Source organism: Leptonychotes weddellii, chromosome 14, assembly GCF_054177405.1.
Source record: "Leptonychotes weddellii isolate Sample4059 chromosome 14, ASM5417740v2, whole genome shotgun sequence".
NCBI lineage: Eukaryota > Metazoa > Chordata > Mammalia > Carnivora > Phocidae > Leptonychotes > Leptonychotes weddellii.
In genome coordinates this window covers 51,896,544-51,915,213 of record NC_138382.1, presented here as the reverse complement: position 1 = coordinate 51,915,213, position 18,670 = coordinate 51,896,544, and the positions used below count along the sequence as shown (strand labels likewise).

Sequence of the window (18,670 nt, the reverse complement as noted above, 5' to 3'; positions counted from 1 at the left end):
AAATAGATTTGTATTAAGCCAGACACTCTTTCCTCTTATGCAAACCCTAAGAAAGACATATATCTTCTAGCTAGGATTAGTGTACTTGCTCAGTAAGCCAAGGAGACTGCACCAGTAATACGTAAATGCTCCAATCACACACCCAACCATAGACTGGAGAAACACTAGCTCCATGCCCACTTCTATCTTTTGGTCTTTCTGGCTCAACTCGAGAGGTGACTCCTTTAGGGAAGTCTTCCCCTAATTACCCCTTCCCATATACACAGACACACACACCCTCCACCATGCTGTCCAATGAGGTTAAATGCTGCCCAAAGCACACACTGCTTACCAGATTGCTAATTTTTTCTCTCCCCTATGAAACTATAAGCTCATTGAGGGCAGAGATCCACAGTAATCATTTCCATAAATCCATATTTAACACTAGGCCTAGTACATACCAGCATTCAAAAATGATTTCTGTTAAGTCAATGACAGAATGGATACTTACATTCCACTACAAACCCATGAAACTGCAAAACACAGATATGTCCTTAAGTCCAAACAAACTTGCCAATTGTTGGAAAGGAAAAAGTTACAGTCCAGGTATGTAGTATGTAGAATGGCTACTTACGATGAGGCCAAGGAGGTCCACAGAAACTGTGTATCTAGAAAAAGAATAGCTAGGCAGCCAACTCTGCACAGCTAAGTTGCTGTGCAGGAAGGGTTAACTCAGCAGGCTTGAGTTGCTCAAACCCTGCACACTCCCAAGAAAGGCCTGTCTTCAGGCCTGGCCCCTGGCCAATCCCTAGGAAATGAGCTCTGAGCCCTTAAGATACTCTCCCTGGTAAGAATGCTACAAGCCTGTGTGACTGAGCCCCAGTAAAAACCCTGGACACCAAGGCTCTGCTGAGCTTCCCAGGCTGGCAACACTGTGCATGTGCTGTCACACCACTGCTGAGCTATGGCATGCACCTGTGCTCCTGCGCTAGCCGAGGACACCTGGAAGCTGGCACCTGGTTTCTCCTGGGATTTGCCCCAGGCGCCTTTTCCTTTGGTGATTTAATATGTATCTTTCCCACTGTAATAAACAATAACCATGAGTACAACAGCTTTTCTGAGTCCTGTGAGTCCTTCTAGCAAATCACTCAGCCTGAGGATGGTCTTGGGGACCTCGACTCACTTGCTAAACCCAAACCTGCAATGTCAGGATCCCCTCAAGCAAGTGCTTTTTGGTTGCTGGCTTAATTAATATACTTGTTTATTACCTTTCCAGACCAGCAAATTTTACCTTAATCATTATAAAAATTCTTTCTTCTGAGATGGTTCAACTATTTGAATTAACTCCTCCCAAACATAAGAAGAACTCAAAAAGAGTATTTAAAGAGACACAATCATAGTCTAACATTTAAAAATTATTTTTTTTAATTTTTAAAAATTTATTTAAATTCAATTTAGCTAACATATAGTGTATTAGTTTCAGAGGTAGAATTTAGTGATTCATCAGTTGCATATAACACCCAGCGCTCATTACACCAAGTGTCCTCCTTAATGCCTATCACTCAATTACCCAGTTCCCCCACCCACCTTCCCTCCAGCAACCCTCAGTTTTTTTCCATAGAGTTAAGAGTCTCTTGTGGTTTGCCTCCCCGTTTTCATCTTATTTTATTTTTCGTTCCCTTCCCCTATGTTCATCTGTTTTGTTTGTTAAATTCCACATGAGTGAAATCATATTAACATTTAAAGATTATTAAAAGAGATGGTGGTTATTCATGGTGAGGTATAGGGGTGATTATAGGTTCAATTTCCTAAGGAGGAATTCTGAATAAGAAACCCATGCGCTGGTTTCAGGGATACATGAATGCCATGAAACTGTCAAATGTATGTATTTCCATTTTGGAGGTTCACAGCTTTCAAGAGAATCACAAAGGGGTCTACCACCCACAAATTAAAACCACCACCATAGGAGATTATCATCATTCTCTCCTGAATCCCCTTTACTCATGGTCAGTCATTCAACCAATATTTTCTAACCATTAGCTCTATCAGTTACTGTACCAAAAGCTTAGTGTACAAAGATTGATAATTCATGGTCACAGCCCTTGAAGAGCTCCAAGGCCTACAGAAGGAGAATACCATAATCCAATGTGGTAATTGCTATATTTAAAAAAATACTGCCATGAGTACTCTCTCAGTTCTAAGACCTTCATCTTCTCCCTGAGCATATATGAAATGAGACCTATATATGAAATGAGACCTAAACACTTGGTCTAACAATTAAGACTTTTACTTTTGGGGTTCAACTTACCACTCACATTACAAATGCATCTAGGGCCCACATGCTCCTCACCATTATAACAATCATGTCTTTCATGACCATGGTCTTTACACATACTATCTCTCTGCCTAGTTTAAACCACCTCTCATCCTTTAAGACCCTATTCAAACAAGATCTTTTCCATGATAAGCTCTAAACCCTCCCCTACTCTTAAGATAAGTTGGCAGGTCCTTATAATATGTTCCCATAGTCCTCTCTGTATACCTTTAAGATAGAACAAATCTATATATAGTTTGCTGTTAAAGTGTCTCTCATTACACTAACAAGGGCCAAGTTTTTTTTTAATTTATTTTCCCACCATTGAATCCTGGACTCTTAGTGATCACAAAAATATATGCTAAAACAGTGTTTCCCAAACAGGAGGTCACAAGTATGTTTGGAGAAGGGAAATCTAAGAACTGTGTACAAAATTTTGTTAATGTTTTCATTTAAAAGATAATCTAAAATGAATGATAAAAATGCTGAACCATAAGTAACCACAATCTAAACAAGTACTGTCAGTAGGCTTTCACTGACGCTTCTTCAGTTGTGTTAAAATCTCCTTCAGGCCAAATGTCCTGAGGGCACACTGTACAAGCAAAGCTCTCACAGTAACTGTAACCAACAGTGAAAAATACAGGCAACTAGAATCATCAGAGCATATGACAAGACAGGCATGGTATATCCAAAGCCAACAGTCTAACAGTTAATACCATATATATGATACAAGTATTACATGGATCCTATCTTTGTAGTACAATTGCAAAAGTTCATTGGAAGTAAATGTGGTTGGAAGTATCCAAAGACGTGTTTCCGTTCTCACTTCCAGCATGAGCTAGTGTAGGGAACCATTTAATAAAAACTTCAGTAATGACAGAACGTTAACCTCATCTTCAAATGAACACCACAGCTGACATCTCATTAAATCGGTATTTGAGGGGGGCGCCTGGGTGGCTCAGTCGTTAGGCGTCTGCCTTCGGAAATTGGTATCTGAGGAATGCTTGCTGGCAAGTGTTTTGGTTAGATACGAGGTCTGACTACCCTGAACATGCAAACAAAGCTTGAAGTCATTAATAACACCTTGCACAACATTACTTATGGAGAATGGGTACTTGAAGCTTTTAGTATCACTGAAGTTAAAATACAGAAACAGATTTAAAATGGAATGAGACCTGGCGCCTGGGTGGCTCAGTTGGTTAAGCGACTGCCTTCGGCTCAGGTCATGATCCTGGAGTCCCGGGATCGAGTCCCGCATCGGGCTCCCTGCTCAGCAAGGAGTCTGCTTCTCCCTCTGACCCTCCCCCCTCTCATGTGCTCTCTCTCTCTCATTCTCGCTCTCAAATAAATAAATAAAATCTTTAAAAAAAAAAAAAATGGAATGAGACCTAAGGCTATTTTTTTTCTACTGTGAAACCTAAACATCATCTGTCACACTGAATAACTGTATTAATTTGAAATTTGTTAGTTTTGTAGTTGTCTTTGTATTTAATTTGCAGGCTTGGTTTATAGTTGTAAATGAGCCAAAAACAAAAATTTTATATCTAGTTTCATAGCTACACAATTTAAGTAACATGAAAAATACATTCCGTACGTTTCCTTTCAAAGGAGTCATTGCATAAGGCAAGTTTGAGAAAGTCAGGGCTAAAGGGCTTCTCTTAACAAGAGTCTTTCAGTAAGAACAGGTCACTGGACACATATAAACATTACTTAACATAAAGCTTAACCAGGTAAGGGTTTATTTCTTGAGGGAATTTTAAAATTCTATTTTACCACTTTAAATCAGAGTTGAAACTGAATACAAGATTGCTGTTAAATGTATGAGATGCAGTAATATAGTTTAGGGAAAAAAATAAGACAATTTAAAAATTCCCATGCATTCATGAATTTTAATTCCCATTTTTTAAAAATTCAAATTTATTTTATTAATAGATAGATCTGACCCCTAGTTATCTCCCTTTCTTAATTAGGTTGTTCTTTCTATTGATTTTTAAATGCATGTACAGGGCAAAATTTCTCCCTAACCAAGATATACAATGATGTCTTCTTCCCACCCCACCCCACAGCATCCTTTAACACCAACCTCGTCAACTTGACTCTTTCATTTAATTCTGCCATTTTTCACTGAGCGTACCCATATGCTAGATGCTGCACAGGCTGTGGGGTGGAGGGATGAATAAGACAAGCTGGACTGAAGGAGTTCAGCAGGGTGGAAGAGTAACGCATTAAACAGATCATTAAAACCCAGAGTCTGGAAGAGAATGATCAAAGTGCTTCAACTCTGCCAAGGTAGAAGGGAAGGCAAGAAAAGCTTCACAGGACATCCAAGTCAGAACTTGGAGAATATGTAAATCTGATCAATAGTTGAAGGTGAGAAAGTTGTCCTGACAGGGTTTTCTTAAATGTTTTCTTAAATGTTTCTTCTGTTAAAAACAGAAGCTCATACCACTGTTGGCAAAGATGAAGGCAAAAGTAAGAAGTTGTAACAAATCCTTTCAGGTACTACGGGCAACCCCATTACAATGTAGTCTATGTCTCTACTCCAGCTCTGCCTTCCCCTCTTCCCACTACTCCCAATGCCACACCCTCTCTCAAGGAGACTTGTCCTCTTCTCCCTGTTCCAGCTCTGGGGAAAGCATATATATGTTCTCTTCCTCTTTTTTAAATATGCTGCAAATCTCTGTAAACAAGGCTAAAACCTGACCACCAACTGAGTTTTGCTCTTCAAAGCACTCAGTGGTTCTTCTCAACTGCATCCCTTTAGGTTACCTGGCAGCAGTAATGTCAAAGTCAGCTTGTCAAAATACCAAGGACCATACAATGTGAAAGTGAATTCTCCAGTCTAGTCTAGGTAACACTGCACTCTCAAATTTAGGGCTTCACAACAAAAATATGGTTTATCCAGACATTTCTCCAGAAAGTCCAAGCACTTAAGAAACATCATTCTGATTCATACAACTCCAACTTGGAAGACCAGGGGCACACCTAAATTCTCAATCACTTGTTTTTCCACAACACCTCCATTTTCTAGTCTCCTGAGCTCCATGGAATTAGTTGATATAATGTTAAATGGTATCAGAGAAATGTACACTAAGAATAGGCTGCCTAAAAGGCAAGATGAGATTTAATAGGGGCAATTAATACAAAGGCTTTCATTTAGGCTCAAAATAAAATAAACTGCACCAGTACAGGATAAAGATTTGCTTAGCAGATTTGGGGAATCTGTTTAACAACAGATTTAGAAGAGTCAACAGCACTGACTGTTAACTGTAGCCATGGTGATGGGGGAGACAGAGTCTCGAGAACTGGGCACAAAATTCCACAAATGTCCAAATAATAAGTAATCAGTAAGTGTTACTTGAACATCAATCTGCCATGTAAATATGAGTCAGAAAATCAAAGAATGAGATCAACAAAGTTCGATCTGAAAGGTATCCTAGCTGTGGAGACAACTACCTCATTTTATAGATGTAGTGTCAATTTACCTTACTCCAATATTAAATCAAATCATGATGTCAAGATGTGGTAAGTTTTGTTTCATAAAAATCATTTAACTACAGCTCCTCCCTACAATGAATTAACTGCCTCACAGAAGATTATGACTTCTCTGTCATTAGAGATACTTAGCAGGCGCTTAATAACCAATAGTCAGAATTTGTGAAGTAGGGATCTCCTGCACTAAGTAAAAGGTTAATCTAAAATTCTACAATTCTTTTTTTTTTTTTTTAAAGTAGGCTCCAAGCCCAGTGTGAGGCCCAGCACGGAGCCCAACATGGGGCTTGAATCCACGGCCCTGCAATCAAGACCCGAGCTGAGATCAAGAGTCGAACACTTAACTGACTGAGCCACCCAAAGGTGCCTCTACAATTCTTTAAAAAGTAAGGTTCTATTATTTTATAAGTTACATCAAATATTAAACATTCATGTTTTCATTTTTTGACTAATTGAACTTAAGTTGACATCTTGAAGGTACACAAATTATGGCAGTGCATCTCATTTTATAATTGTTCATCTATTTCCTCCATTAAACTGTGAACTTCCTGGGGTCAGGACCTAGGTTAGTATTTTATGAGTACATTATGCATCTCTGCATTCCTAGATCCTGGCACACAGGAAAGGATCCAGTATGTTTCTTGCATAAACATCCCAGGAGTGTCTCTTTAGTATGAGGGTGGTCGCTACCACCAAGGTCCTCAATAAAATGGCCAAGCAAGCCATTTATCTTTTATCCTTTTATCCTTTACTACCTTCATTTTTTTTTTTTTTAATATTTTATTTCTTTATTTGAGACAGGGAATGAGAGAGAGAGAGAGAGAGAGCACATGACAGGGGTGAGGGTCAGAGGGAGAAGCAGACTCCCTGCTGAGCAGAGAGCCCGATGTGGGACTCGATCCCGGGACTCCAGGATCATGACCTGAGCCGAAGGCAGACGCTCAACCAACTGAGCTACCCAGGCGCCCTTTACTACCTTCATTTTTGAAGACCTTTTCCCATCTCTCAATGCTCTCCTTTCATTTGTCCAAAATTCTCACTTAGGTACCTCCCTTGAGCCCATTTGATATAAGATAGCCCATTATCCAGAATAACCTCTTCCTCCATATAAATGGAAGGCAATCTGACACTTTTCCAAAATGACAAATGAACATACCCTCTGACCCAGAAGGAATGTAGCCTATAGATATACTTTACATGTGTAAAGTGCCCTACATACATGGCTATTAATTTCCTAAGAGTTTATACTAGATTGTTTCTAATCTTGCCTATGCATCAATAGAACCAGTAAAATAACATGATGGTACCACTATAAAATGGAGGACCATAATATCAAAAAAAAATTGATGTTTTCTAGGTATTAATGTAGACTGATCCCTAAGATGTATTAAGTGAAAATCTGCATAGTGCAGAACAGTGTATTTGATATAGTAACATCTGCGCTAAAAAGCAAAGGAAGGAAGGAAAGAAGGAGGGAAAATGCACACACACAGATATTACAGTATCTCTCTGGAAAAACAAAGAAATAAGTAACACTGGCTTCCAAGGAAGGGAACTGGGTACCCAGAAGAAAGGGGTGGGAGGAGACTTTTCACTATGCACTTACTTATACCTTTTGAATTTAGAAAAATACGAGTGTACTAGATCTATTCAAAGTTACAAAAAAATTAAAAATGCCTTTCCATGCTCCATCCCTTTCCCCTATACTATCTTCAAAACTCCAACTCAGGATATTTACTCTATGAAATACAGACACTACTTGCTGATTTCAAAACTTTAAAGTTCTTTCTGGAAAACAATTTGCCAAGATATAGTAAGAGCCTTTAAAGCCTAGTTCTTTTTCCTTTTTTTTTTTTTTTAAGATTTTATTTATTTATTTGTCAGAGAGAGAGAGAGAGAGCACAAGCAGGGGGAGTGGCAGGCAGAGGGAGACGGAGGCTCCCTGAGCAAGGAGCCTGATGTGGGACTCGATCCCAGGACCCTGGGATCATGACCTGAGCCGAAGGCAGACGCTTAACGACTGAGCCACCCAGGTGTCCCAAAGCCTAGTTCTTTTTAATCCAGTAATTCTACTTCTTAGAATTTAGTCTAAAGGAGTAACAGGAGATAAGAGCAAAGATATTAGCACACAGATGTCTGATACAGTATTCTGTGGTTGAAAACAACCTATATGAATGACAAGGGCAGTGACAAAATAAATTATGATACAATCATAAATGGGATACTATACAGACTTTAAAGCTGATACTTTAGAAGCATTTCTAAGGACAGGGAAATGGTCATACTATTAATACCATATACAATGTGATTACAATTTCATCGCTGTGGGGTGATCGTCTTGTTTTTTTCCACGTCAACGAGTTGAGGGGGTACGTTGGTATACATAACAGATGTATGCACTGTAACTTACCCTAGCCCCTAAAAAGAATGGAGACATTTTTATTTCTGATGGTTAATGCTAAAACAATAACTGAATATCTTATTTTTCCCCAATCTAAACACACTTTTATAGTTTCTCATTATATTTTATGTTGACTAGTGGGTATTACAAGAGTATGGTTAATATAATGGAATTCAGAAACAAAAAGATTTCAGCTCAAATCCTATTTCTGCCAGACAGCCTCTAAGGAATCTTGGGGAAAACTGCTTAACTTTTTTGAGCCTGTTTTCTAAATTTGTAACAATAGCAATCTCAGAAGGTGAGGACTGAGATAACATATACATATATAAGAATACTTAGCACAGTACCTGGCACATAAAATGCTCAACAATTAATTTATGCACTCATTCAACAGGTATTTAATAGCACCTACCACGTGTCAGTCCGTTGTCTATGCTGGACAGAGAATCAGAGCAAACCTTTACACAACCTTAGAAGACAACACGGACATACAATATATAATGTAAACAGTGTGCACATAAAGCAGTGAACATTCCCAGTAGCTATTTCTGTATCTCCCTCCACTCGCAGATACCCATACAGAGTTTTTCAGCAATATGACTTTTTGAACAGGGTTATGCCCAAGAACTTGACTGTAGCAGGATGAGATGTACCTACAAGAAAGTTTATTTTCAGTTCCAACCCAAATTAACAAAGTGTTGGAACACATCCAGTGTGCACATATCCCTAATAAAGAATCGTAACTGGGTGGCTCAGTCGGTTAAGTGTCCGACTCTTGATCTCAGCATTGTAAGTTCAAGCTCTGTGTTGGGCTTCATGCTGAGAGTGGAGCCTCCTTTGGGAAAAAAAAAAAACAAAAACTCATAAAATGTTCATGCTAAGAGGAACCTGATAATTACCTGATCTAAACCTCGTATTTTACAGATGAGGGAACAGAAGTGCCGAAAGAGTTACATCAACATAATCTAGATATATTCTGAAAGCACAGGAAAAAAAAAGATCGTTAGAAAATCTATGGTGATTTCCCCCAAGTAGGATAAGATGAAGGACTCAAGCCTTGCCCTCTGGAGAGCAAGAGTGACTATAGGTGATGTGACTTGGTTGCACAGGTACTGAGGTACAATGATGAACCTAAATGAAAGTGGCAAATCATCCTGGGCTAGAATGAAGTTGAAACAGAACTGTGGTAAGAGAAGGAAGTGGTAACCACCCACCAGCTGCCTTTGAATTAAAGGAAGAGGAGAGTCACACCTGGGCCTGCAAACAGCGAAAGGCCAACTGGAGCCACAGCTGCAGAAACCAGCCGGTAGCACTAAGCAGTTCGTCATTTTTGAAGCACAGAGTAAGGCCTAAACATCTTTTACCAGAGAAGAACAGTGTATGCAACCTGTGTAAGAACAAAGAATACACCTTTAGGAGGACAGAGATACCTCGGATGAGATTCCTGCTCTCGAGGAGCTCACCATGTAACGTGGAGAGCCAACATGTTACGGATAGAGGGTAACGCACACAAAGTCTGAGAGAGCAGAGAGAAGGGAGACTTCTCTCAAAGATGGCGCCTCCCCTGAGGCTTAGAAGACTAAAGAAGAAAGGAAAGTCTTCCCAAGGAGATGCTGTACAAAGATACTGTACATAGTTTCAGGAATAAGAGACTGAAGTAGTTTAGGAAAATGTAAATAGATCATATAATCATGACATAAACAAAACCAAAAAAAAATTAACAAAATTCAGCACCTATTCATGATAAAACACAAAAGTCGCTACATAAAAAAAGTCAGCTTTTCTTAAACCAGCAATAAATAGAAAACAAAAATTCGGGACGCGTGAGTGGCTCACTCAGTTAAGCATCTGCATTTGGCTCAGGTCATGATCCCAGACTCCTGGGATCGAGTCCCACATCGGGCTCCCTGCTCAGCAGGGAGCCTCCTTGTCCCTCTGCCTGCCACTCCCCCTGCTTGTGCAGGCTCTTTCTCTCTCTGACAAATAAATAAATAAAAATCTTAAAAAAAAAAAGAAAACAAAAATTCAAAAATATATCATTTACAAAAGCATCCAAAATCAAATACCTAGAAATAAATCTAATAATATGTAGGACCTGACCTCTAAAGGGGAAGCTTCAAAGCATTACTTATTTGACATAAATTACGAAGGATATAAAATACAATTTATTTATTTATAAATGGAAGAACATGCCAGCCTCCTTACTGGAAAATTCAATACTATATCAATATTCTGCAAAGAGATCTGTAGATTTAAAAAAAAATCAAATCAAAATCCTGGGTGTTTGTGTGTGTGTGAATTCACAAGTTGATTCTAAAATCTATATGGAAAAACATCCCAAGAACAACCAAAGCAATATTAGAAAACAATGCTTTTGGAAGACTCACACTATAGGATATCAAGACCCATCATAACATCATAATAATTAAGACAGTGTGGTATTGGCAAAAGAACAAACAGACCAAAGGAAAAGAATAGAGATTCCAGAAATAGATTTTCACATATACAACTACTTGATTTATAACAGTGACACTGCAGTGCACTGGGAAAAGGAAGGTATTACCAACAAATAGTGCTAGATCAACTGGGCATACAGATTTTAAAAATAATAAAATACACACACACACACACACACACACAGGAATATTACTCAGCCATAAAAAAGAATGAAATCTTGCCATTTGCAACAATGTATATGGAGCTAGAGAGTATTATGCTAAGTGAAATAAGTCAGAGAAACACAAATGCCATATGATTTCACTCACATGTGCAATTTAAAAAAAGAGAGAGAGTGAGGCAAACCAAGAAACAGACTCTTAACTACAGAGAACCAACTATGGTTACCAGAGGGGAGGTGGGGGTGGGAGATGGGCTAGATGGGGGATGGGGGTTTAAGGACTGCACTTGATGTGATGAGCACCAGGTGCTGCATTTAAGTATTGAATAAATTCTAAACCTGGAACTATTATTACACTGTATGTTAACTAACTGGAATTTAAGTAAAACTTGAGAGAAAAAAAATATTACACTATATGTTAACTAATTGGAATTAAAATTAAAACTTAAATAAAGAATAAAAAATACATAGATTTCATCCCATAATGAAAAATCAACTCCAGATGGGCCTTACATCTCAGCATTAAAGTTACGGCAAAAAGCCTTTTACATGAAAACATAGGAAACATTTTCAAGACATTAGGTCGAGAAAGATTAATCAAATAGGATTCAAAAAGCCCTAACCTTTAAGAGAAAATAACGGAAGTTGGACTACATTAAAATACATTAAGTTTGTCAAAAAGACACCATTCTCCTTTACCATTTTTCTATTCATGTCTTTTTCTTTTTTAGATTTATCAAGTATTTGTCTATTTTAGTAATGTGCTTAAAAAGAACCAATTTGGTGTTTTATAGATCAAATCTATTTTTCTGAAGTTTTTTCTAAATCCTTATCTCCTTTATACACACTTAGTTGTTCCTTCTTCAGGTTGATTTGGATTTAGTTCCTGCTCCAGCTTGAAATCTTGCTTCCAAATTTCCCTTTGGGTACTGCTTTAGCAAAACTCCCACTAGTTTGGATATGTTCATTTCTAAATGTTTTGTAATTACAACTCTAACTTCTTCTTTACCCCAGGGATTAGTCAGAAGAATAATTTTATATTTCCAAGTGAATATATTATTTATTTTGACTTTTTCTTTTAGTTATTGTAAATTTCTAATCTGGGTATTCTTTGTAGACTTTCATATCATCAATTTCCTGAAAAACTCAAGAAGTATTTTAAAAGAATACTGTTCATGATTACAAAATTGGAATGCATTAAATCTTCATTATTATGTTATTCAAGTATTCTTTTCTTCATCTATAGTGAATTTATCAATTTCTTCTTGTATTTTTAAAAGTTCTGGCCTTATATATTTCGACACTATTAGTTGCATAAAGATTCATGACATGTCTTGAGAGACAGTACTTCATCAATATAAAATATACCTCTTTCTTCCTTTTAATGCTTTTGTAGCTTGAATCTTGTTGGGTATTAATCTTACTGTATTTACCTTTTTTGGGTCAAATTTGCCTTTTTCTAATCTACTATTTTCAACATCTTCACGTCATTTTAGGTGTCTTTTGAAAAAAAAAATAGCTAAGTTTGAAGGCCTCTGTGTACATATTAATCCAACCTAAGAATCTGACTTTTCAACAGGGAAATTCAACTCTTCATTTTTATTAAGCATTCATGGACAACTAACTGCCATACATTTACCACTATTTTTTTAACTTAGGTTTTATTTTTATTAAAGTTATGTATGTATAGAGTTTAAGGTGTCAAATAGTTCTACAAGACTGTACCCCACCCAACAAAAGAAGATAGCAGCTCCCAACACCCAGCCCTTCCTATTTCCCGCTCCACAGAAGCAATCACACTTTCTATACTTAACTGAGTCTCTTCAGAACAAAAACTTACTGAATTTAGCTAAAAGAGGGATGGAAGAGACACTGTGGGAAATTTCAGAAACTTGATGAACCACACATAGTTACACAAGTTTTAATTTCTTGACTTCCCTAGCCTGAAATGTTCATTTTCCTTGTCAAAGTATCAAAGCAAGCAGTTCAATTCTGAGTGCAGTCTCCTAGAGGAATATGGCTAAATTAAACCAAGCAAGGACAGAAAAGACCAGCCAAATGGAGGGACTTGTATAATATTTTACAATATTGATGTTTTTATAATATTTTATAATATTTCTAACCATTAAATCCATGACCTCTTTTGGGGCATGAGGATGTGAGTATCTAATGTTGTCTGAGCTCCTTTCAGAAGAACCAACCAAATAAAGTTTTCAGACATCACGATACAAACATCCAGAGGCTTGAGAATATGGGTTTCAAATTGCTGTTAGCATTGATGCTACCTAGCATTTTGGTTACTGAAGAAGACCTCTAGTAGGGGGTTGGTTATTAAAAGATAAGGGTCGGGGCGCCTGGGTGGCTCAGTCGTTAAGCATCTGCCTCCGGCTCAGGTCGTGATCCCAGGGTCCTGGGATCGAGCCCCACATCGGGCTCCCTGCTCAGCGGGAAGCCTGCTTCTCCCTCTCCCATTCTCCCTGCTTGTGTTCCCTCTCTCGCTGTGTCTCTGTCAAATAAATAAAATCTTTAAAAAATAAAAAATAAAAATAATAAAAAGATAAGGGTCTGCCAGGGCTTGATGTTATTTAGTCTTCAGAGAATTGAAGATAACAACATAGAATTACGCTGTATAGAATTATGCAGCATATATATAGAATTGATGACATCTATATAGAAGTCAATAATTACTAGGCCCTAGCTATGGTTTAGAATGGTTCATAGGTGATTGTACCCATTTGCTCCATGAGACTTTTTCTCCAGTTCCAGGATCTCTAAGCTAAATTAGATGCAAACACCCAACTGCTTAGAACAGCTATTTCCTTAGAGTATACCATCTGTTTGCAATGCCCAGCTAATTCTGAGTCTGTTGCTCCTTGAAGACTACCCCCTACGGTTTTTGCCTGACTCCTAAATTCAAATTTATTGAAACTCCTCCCTCCTTCCCCTTTTCCCATCATAAGGCAAGGGAAGGCTAGAACTGACAAAACTTAAATGATCAATGAGAAAGGGTGGAACGTCCCTAGCTAAAAGAATATGTGGCCATGTTTTTTTGTTTTGTTTTGTTTTTAGGATTTTATTTATTTATTTGACAGAGAGAGACATAGTGAGAGAGGGAACACAAGCAGGGGGAGTGGGAGAGGGAGAAGCAGGCCTCCCGCTGAGCAGGGAGCCTGATGCGGGGCTTGATCCCAGGACCCTGGGATCATGACCTGAGCCGAAGGCAGTTGCTTAACCAACTGAGCCACCCAGGCAGCCCTGTTTTTTTGTTTTTTGGGGTTTTTTTTAAAGAATTAAGTGGAAGAAACAATTGTGATCTTGGAATAAAGACTACATGAGGGCAGAGAGACCCAAGCTTATAAATGCATTATAAATAAAGTTAAAATTTACCATGGGAAAGGTGAAGGGAAAAAAAATAGAGCATTTGTTCACAGGAAAGTGATCTACAGTGATAACTGTGTTAATTGGCTTGTTTGTTGGTGATTAGGGAATTTCAAATTTGCAATGCACAACTATCCTTTGTAAAAAAAAAAAAAAAAGGAGAAAGAAAAAGAAAAGAAAAAGTCATGACAGATCTGTGGTTCTCAATCCTTGAAGAATGTCAAAGAAAGGGCCTATAATGTATATCCCAGAGGTGCTGGACCCTGGTTGTTTTATTTCCTTTGGCTATAGCAAGTACTGCTGGTTTGTCTATATTTAGAGAGATCAGTGACAGACACACATCTGGGATTAGGAGATATTATAATGTTTTTCAATTATCCTCCACCAACTTTTTATTATCAAGATTTTCAAACATTCAGTTTTTCTGAACACCTATATACCCACCACCTAAATTCTGTAGTTGTTACTATTTTGCTATATTGATTTTTATCATTATTTATCCATCTATGTATCCATCTGTTGAGGGTCTGATTTGACAGCATTTAAAGAGATCTTCCATAAATTTAGGAAATTAAAAAAAAATCATTCTCCCTATTGGAGACTTGGGAAGGAAAAGGGATGCTAAGTGAAGTTCTAAGTGAGGAAGATGCTGGATTCCTGTTTAGTCATTAGCTGAATTATTATCCTGAAATTATCCTGAAATACCACCTACCTTCTAAGCCCCAGTTTCCTCATCTGTAAAATAAAGTGAGACAAAATGATAATCCTGATCCCCTTAGTTATGATCCTTTCTAGAAGCCTAGAAACTCTATGTTTCTATGAAAAACAATTTTCTTAATAACTGCCATTTACTTTGTGTTTTCTACATGGCAGGAAGTACGCTATAATCTCATTTAATCTTCACAGGTCCCTTAAAATTTTTGAGATACCACATTCATGAATACTACCAATTTTTTTTAGTAGCACGTAGACACTCTGACCTATTTCCAATTGCACTTCCCCTTCACATTTTCAGTACTTTTTACTAGCATCAATTTTGTACTGCTTTGGTGGAACTGGCTAGAACCAGCAAACAGAAATTATCTTTGCTCACTGAGAAACACAAGCAAACTCTAGTCCCTGATTTGTAATTTTTTTTCCAAACGTAAAATGAGATAAAACAGCTAAAACTACTTTAACTTGTTTATTTTGGTAAAATAATTACATATAATTATTGCTGAAGAAAATCTACAATACACAATCTTGGTGTTTTTATCTAAATCTGTTGCACATTGAATAACAAAATTAAAATGTCAGTTTTTCAATTGGAGAAAGTACTCAAATCAACAGCCATGTGCTAAACAAAGAGACTCAATTAGAGCACATTATGGTTCATTTGGGAATGAATACATCAAGGAAAAAATAAAGAACAAAGACCATACATATATTGTCGTGTTTGTATAAATGAAAAGCCATAGTTAGTGACTTTCTATCTCTACATTCCTCTTCATGCTTAACTATCTCCTCCATTTTCGTTACTCTCAAATATATATTAGTTCTCACTTCTAAAAGAAAAAGCCACTTGTTTTTGCTTTTTTCCATGGGAGCTATTTGTATTTCAATGCATATTTAAAGATCTTATATTGTAGAAATGTAACAGGATGCCCGCACAAGGTGTCCTAGAACTATAAATACACACTATTATGTAATCAGTGAGGTTCACACCTAGGAAATCTGGATGGAATGGTTATCCTGAAGCAAATGAACAAAAATAAGGAGGTTCAGCCCTATTGATTAGAACAAGGAAACACTGGCAGCCCTATTGATTAGAATAAGGAAACACTGGAACTGCAGAATAAGAAAGGAAAGTGAATCTACTCAAGTCATGGCGAGTGATAAACCCAAACTCTTCACTTGATTTCCCATGCCCCTTTTACAAAGACTTCTATAATTGATTCTGCTCAAGAGCAGGAAGAAACTTGTTTTTCCAATGAAATCGGCATGTCTCTAATCAAAGAATATCCTTCATGGTGACATACATGGGTATCTTTGATATGAATATTGGGGTTACCATGCAACCTACATGTGTAGGGACACACTCTCTGAGTAAGTGTGGTCTCTCCAAAAGGAAGTCATCGTTCCCAACATCCATCACCCAGAAAGGAGGCAGCTCTTCAAACAGGAAACCCAAGTGAAGACACTCTCTGGACCTTGCTGTTTTGGCCCTGTTTGAAGAAAGATAAATGCCTGGCTCTATTCACTTCTGGTGGCAGCACTCAGATGAGGTCTGCCAAATGGAGACAGGCCAAAAGATAAGGACATGAGGAAAATGTTTTCGTAAGCCAGCTTGAACAGTTTCATGTTGCTTTCTCTATTCATTATCCTCCAGCTTTTAGCAAAGCTTGACTTAAACGCTGCAGCCTTACATCAGCTGTTCCACTGGCATTAGGGTAAGACTAGTGTGTCCATACTTGGATCACAGCGTTTGCATGAAGAAGAAAAATGGTAGCATGCTCCCCAATACATGTTGAAGAGGAAAAGTGAGAACGAGAATCAGGGCTGAGGTCCAGCAACCCCTTACCACTTAGAGATTCTCCCTGCATTGCATCTTTGTGTCTGGGGCTCCTTATTATTAAGGAAGGTGGCAGCGTCCCATAAATGCTCAGTAATAGACAACGAGATGCAAACTATCAGGTTCCCTTATTGCTCTCACTGCTAGAAAACTCAGAGCTGACTATTGTTTTCAACTACAAAAGCTTTCCTCAGCTAAAAGTTATGGATAATTGTTCTTTCTTTTCCCCTTTTATTTATTGGTTCTTATCTTTCTGATCATTAGTTCTGGTTTTACTGCCTATGTTTTTATTTCAAGTTTCCTAAATCCTTTTCTGGAAAACAGCCAGAGTACACAAGCCAATCAGTGAATAAATTTTTCCCATATGAGAAAATTACAAAATAGTGCTCATCTCAAAGCTATGAATGCTAGGGAAGTTGAGAACCTGTTATGTTGGCCTCTCTTCTACCTCATCCAGGAACCAGAGCAGATTCCCAAAGGTCAAAAGAGAGCCTGAAGGCTAATGTCAGTACAAACAGAAGATCACAAATAATTCTGAATACATACTTCTTTGGTGTTGTACGGGGTAAAGGGAACAAAGCATGGATCTGTAACTCAGGACAGAAGAATATCTCAGTGAACGGAGCAAGGCCCCAGATCTAAGCTAGGAGTTCAGGGTCAAAATAAATACTCCACTTAAGGTGGCTTTTTAGGGCACCAGAATTAAAAAGAGAGTGAGAATGAGGTGGAAGGCAAATGTTGACAATTGCCTCTTTGCCTAAGATTCTCTCCCATTTCCAACCATGTTCCAGTCTAACATCTTTGCTGCCTACTCCCCTTGGCTATGCTACCTATACCTCAAACTCAACATGTTCAAGCCAGATTTCATTTCCCCTCAATCTTTCTTTCAGCTAATTTATTACTAGTTAAAGGCATTATCCGGTGTAAAAATCCTGGTCATTCTTTTTTGATTTCATGCAGTCCTTAATTTTTGTACTTCAACTTTCTACAACTAAGACCTACTGCCATTCAACAAACATTTACTGAGAGCCTATGATGCACCAGGTACTTTCTATGCACTTTACACCGGTGAACAAAACAAAAATATCCATTGTCATAGAGCTTATATTCTAGTAGGAAGAAGGAGACAACAGACATAGTAAAATAAGTAAATATGGGTAAGTAAATAAAGGATTTCAGAAGGTAGTAAATGTTACAAAAAAGAAAAAGCAGAGTAAGATAATGGCAATTTTAAAAAGGGTGGTCAGGGTAAGCCTCATTGAGAAAAAGGTAACATTTGAGCAAAGATAGGGAAGAGGTGAGGGAGGAGGCTGTGCAGGCATGGAGGCAAAGTGACAGCCATGCAAAAGCCCTACTACCAGCTCCTCCGATTTCTTTGAAATGTCATAGAGCCACCCTTCCCATTCCCAATGCCATCATCAAACTCCAAAATCTCCTAGGTAGTCACCCGGCTCCATTTCCTGTGTGGTGCACTCAGACATTCATTTTGCACATCAAAACCATTCACCTGATTTTCAAGTCCCATAATTCTTTGAAGCCACCCTTTACATCACGAACTTCTATTCCTCCCCCTTAATATTCTTGAAACTTAGCATGCTCGTTCTCCATATGCATCATCTTCCCCTGCCTAGGAGAGCTTTCTCTCTGCCCCTCATCCACTCTAAACTCTAACCATCCCACAAGGCAGGAGATCAATTCCTACCACTTCTATAAAGCAGTGCCTGTGGTTGCTATTATTGAATCTGTATTTACCATATTTCCCAAGCATCCTATTTCTTGAAAGCAAGTCAGCCTCTTTCTCTACTTCCCATTGTGTTGGTCATTACTAAATATTCATTAAGATTAAGTGAGCTATTTCTTCTACAAAGCTGAAGCTCTTTGCCAACTTAAAAACACTTTTTTTAGAAGATTTTATTTATTTATTTATTTATTTATTTA

General features: G+C 37.9%; 1 protein-coding gene and 1 long non-coding RNA gene across 4 annotated transcripts in view; both read right to left on the bottom strand.

The window, feature by feature from the left end:
• The window catches only part of TGFBR1 (transforming growth factor beta receptor 1), a 54,454-nt gene that overhangs the window by 28,724 nt on the left and 7,060 nt on the right, over positions 1 to 18,670 (bottom strand). The gene's annotated exons all lie outside the window — the stretch shown is intronic.
• LOC145717072 (uncharacterized) lies at positions 5,157 to 9,077 on the bottom strand. Its single transcript, XR_014140074.1, has 2 exons — positions 6,762 to 9,077; positions 5,157 to 6,540 (listed from the first exon to the last, which is right to left on the bottom strand). It is a non-coding gene; the product is annotated as an uncharacterized LOC145717072 (long non-coding RNA).